Source organism: Capra hircus, chromosome 25 (assembly GCF_001704415.2).
Source record: "Capra hircus breed San Clemente chromosome 25, ASM170441v1, whole genome shotgun sequence".
Taxonomy (NCBI): Eukaryota; Metazoa; Chordata; class Mammalia; order Artiodactyla; family Bovidae; genus Capra; species Capra hircus.
The window spans coordinates 2612087-2616592 of NC_030832.1; positions in this window are offsets into that span (position 1 = coordinate 2612087).

The following is a 4506-nucleotide window of genomic DNA, read 5'->3' on the forward strand; positions in this document are numbered from 1 at the left end:
CAGGGTGAGAGTACTGTTGTTGGATGATTATAGCCAAGGGGTCCTTTAGGGTAATGTGGACTGGGGGATGATGTTTCGCTATGGATGGGTGATCAGTATCCCACACTCGGGGGTTTACGGTGGGTAGAGCCAAGGGAAGGTCAGGAGTAGGGGATGGGGATGGTCTGGGTGCCATCTGCGTGTAGAAGATAGAGACTGCCTCTAGAGGGGGTATGGTAATAGAGACCCCTAATTTGGATAACAAATCTCTCCCTAGGAGTGCCCCTGGGCACTGAGGCATTATGAGGAATGAGTGTATGAGGGTCGATTTTCCAAACTGACAGAGTAATGGAGGGCTGGTTTTGGGGCTTAAGGGGACTCCAGGGACCCCCTTGATTGTGAGCTCTGAGTTTTGGGTTGGGCCAGAGTAGGAGGTTAAGAGAGAGAAGGTGGCTCCAGTGTCTGCTATGAAGGAGATCTTTTTCCTGGCCACTATCCCATCTACCCTAAGTTCTAAGCCCGTGTCCGAGGCATGGGCTTGGGGGCTGGAACCTGGGTCCCATCACTGCAACAACTCTCGTAGGGTTCTGCTGGGGTTTTGGGGAGAAGTGGGGACCTCCCCAGGGGCACCAGAGTGTTCCTGTGGACATTCTATCCTCCAAGTCTGGGGGGTAGAGACCTGGCACCAGGGTATCCCTGGGGACAGTCCATCTTCCAGTGTCCCCATTGGCCACAGGTTGGGCATGCCTTTGTGGGGGGCTGTGGGTTTGGGCATGCCTTTGCTCAGTGTCCCGATTGATTGCATCGGAAGTAGGGTCTGGGGGTGGATCTTAAGCCCTGGTCTGGGATGACTTAGGCTGGGTTGATCTCTTCCCTTAATTGCTGCCACTGAAAAGGCATATTTAGCTTTTCTCTCATGGTCTTTTTCTCTCCTAGCCTCCTCCTCTCTATTATTGAACACCTTGAAGGCTACTTCTAGAAGGTCTCTTTGGGTCTCTCGGGGCCCTTCTCTAGTTGTAGAAGCTTGCGTCTAATGTCCGGGGCGGACTGGCTGATGAATTGAACATGAAGGTAGAGTAACCCAGCAGAGGTGGTGATATCTAGGTTGGTATATTTCTGGACCACCTCGGTGAAGCGTGCCAAGAACAAGGCTGGATTTTCGTCCACTTCAGGACTTCCCTGACTTAATCATAATTGACGTGGATATGAGCATTTTTCTGCATGCCCTCTAGGAGGCAGGTGATCATGTGATTCAGTTTCCTAATGCCTGGGTCACCGGGCTGGTATGTCCAGTGGGGTTCTAATTGAGGCACCGCCTCATCAGCAACTGCGTTAGCCTGGTCTTGGTTATTTAAGTTATCAGTGTGGGCTTTTGCCGCTTGCCAGATACGATCTTTTTCAACTGGAGTGAGTGACATTTAGGATATAATATACGTCACTCTGTGTGAGATTATAGGCCTGGGTGAGCCTCAGGAATTATTTTTCTGTATCTGGTAGGGTTTTCAGAAAATGATCCTAACTTTTCTTCTATCTGGCTCATGTTTGACAATGAAAATGGCACATGGACTCGGGTGGGGCCCTCTGGTCCCGCCACCTCTCTTAGGGAAATGTGCTTGGTACTGATCACATGGCAGGGGGGAGGGAAGAGGGGAGGGGGAATTGGAGGAATGGGGTAACGGGGTTGATGGAGACTCAGGAGAGGTTTCAGAGTCAGTAGGTGAGTTCGGTGAGAGGGAAGCGGGGGTTTGATGGTGTGGCTGGTAGGGAGGGGACTTGTCCTCGGGGTTGAACTCCGGGGGTGTGGAAGGTCACCATCGGCATTTAGTTGAAGAAGAGGGGTCCTTTTGTTTGGGAGGCAAGGTGCATAGAAGGAACTCGTGGGTGGAGCAGGCCTTGCATAGGGAGCACCTGCTCCGAAGGGCCCAAAAGGCTTGGGCATATGGGACATCCAACTACTTGCCATTCTGTTTAAGAAAGTTGGTGAGATCTTGAAGAATGTAAAAGTCAAGTGTGCCAAATTCAGGCCAGCAATTTTGATTGTCCAGTTGGTACTGAGGCTAGATCTGTATACAGAGCCATTCTAAGTGGCTAGCTTTGAGTTCAGTGAGTAAGAGTGGTTTGAGATTTTTGAGGACCCAGGCCAGAGGGGAATCTTTTAGGATAGATTGACTGGACCCCATGATTGGGAGGCAAGCAGAAGCTCCTATTGTGAGTTTGGGTCATCACCCGTAGTCACAATAGGAGTTATCAGAAGAGAGCTCTGTATCGAGACAGAGCGTCCCCCACCATCGCTTAAAAGTGGCCTTAGGCTTGGAGTCCCCGGGACCCAGAGAGGACCTCTAGAACACAATCCAGATCTTACCTTAATCTAGGGGCTGGAGTGAGTGGAATGTTGGATGCGGAGTGGTCGAATGGCAAGAATTCCCTGTTCCGGAGGTCGTCAGAGAGAGAGGAGGGGGATAGAGCCAGAGGCCTGGGGGTACATAAGTTACAGATAAAACCTTAGGACAAGGCTTGCACCGCTCACAGTTCCAGGCTCCAGGATGGGGGAAAACAACAGAGATAGAGAGAGGCAAGTGCCTTGCCCTCTCCTGGGGTTCGGCACCAAAAAATGTATAGTTTGAGACAAGGCAATGAAGAAAGGAAGACAACCTCAACGGAGGCAGGTTACCTTTATTCAGGCAAGGAGGGGCGTCAGTCGGTCCAACTACCAGGCTGAGCGGGTGCAGGATCAGGGAGGCTTCAGGTGTGGGCTCAATCGTGTCTAACTCTTTGCGACCCCATGGACTGTATAGCCCGCCAGGCTCCTCTGTCTTTGTAATTTTCCAGGCAAGAATACTGGAGTGGGTTACCATTTCCTTCTCCAGGGGATCTTCCCGACCCAGGGATGGAACCCTCATCTCTTGCGTCTCCTGCATTGTCAGGTGGATTCTTCACCACTGGCGCCACCTGGGAAGCCAAACGAAACAGGGAGCCCCCAGAAAATTAATTCTGACTTGGGGTAGGGGAAGAGTCAGCTGCAGTGGCTGGTTGCCACAGTTCAGTGCCTACACCTTGAAGGTCTTTACAGCTTTGTTGAGGAATCTGTGCTTTATTGTCAGGGCAGTGGGGAACCGCTGGTGGGTCTGTGTGTGGGGGTGAAGGTTTGTGTAATGACTATATTTTTATTGTTGCAATTCTGTTTTTGTTTTCTCCCCTCAGAATTGTTTCTCAGATGTGGAACTGCTTGACAAAAGAGGTGAAATAGGGACTTCCCTGGTGGTCCAGTGGTTACAGGGCACTTGGGTTTGATCCCTGGTTGGGGAACTAAGATCCCACGTGCTGTGTGGAAGAAATATTTTCTAAAAAAAAATTTTTTTTTCTTAAAAAAATATATTCTAAAAAAAATGAAATATTTTAAATATTCTTAAAACACACTGTCAAATCACTTTTCATAAACTATAGTGCATTCATGGGTTCTCTTTCCTATGTGGAGATGTTGGTGTCTACCAATGTCTGAATGAAAGAAGCTTCTCTTAACAGCCAGGGCACTTGTGAGGCTCCTTTCCTGAATGAATCCTCTGGTGCTCAGTAGCTCTTCCGATGTTGAGAGGTTCTTCCAGTTTGGAGCTCTTAGGGTTTTCTCTCTCTGTAGAGTGGTTATGATGATCTATAAGCTTTGGGGATTTCCATGCTAACTTTCTAAATGTTTTTAGTCTTTTTCTTTGTGTAAAATAGAACCATGGGACATATCCCCCTTTAACAATGAATGGATGCAGAGTTTGCAGGGTTGTTTTTTTTTTTTCTTTTTCTAGTTTGAAGAAGCTTCTTCATTTTCTCTCCTGATCTCAAAATCTGAGAGAAGAAATAGAAATTGAACATATCACCCTGATCCAAGGAGAAAGAGTTGTGTTAAACCAGTCATGGGATGATAAAAACTCCTAAGTAGATCCCAGAACTTTTTCTTCCAATTAAGACTGAAATTTTGTTTCTTTTTTTCTTTCCTTGAACACCCAACTGTCTTGAAGTCAAATCACTGTTGCATTTCTTTGGAATCCTGCAATTTCTTAACCTGTAACTTTTCTCTGCTCCCTGGGGAAGCTCAGGCCAGTTTTGGTACTGGACATCCTGGCCATGATAAAGACAGGAAGCAGGTTAGTATAGGTCCCCACTGGTGTTTCTGAATTCAGACTGAATTCTGGGGATGACCTCTTTAACAATTTCTGTTTTCAGTTTGGATTATTTCATCTGGAACTTCTGTCAGGCAGTTTTTCAACATTAGGACAAAACTAAAACAAGTGGAAGGCTTCTTTTGGGCTTAAGGCCGTTGTCCTCCAGTCTATGGAAGAGCAGTTAATTCTGTGTTAAAATCAATAAACTAAATTAGCTTTATATATTATCTTCTGAATATTTTGATAATAGAATTATCTAAGTTAGGACTAAAATGTAAATTTTGCTAAAATTCCGAGTCTTTTAAGGCTGAGGAGCATTGTCTTATTGAATCCCAAGAAAAGAGAGAGAGGTGAAAGTGGGAGTTTTGGAACTGTG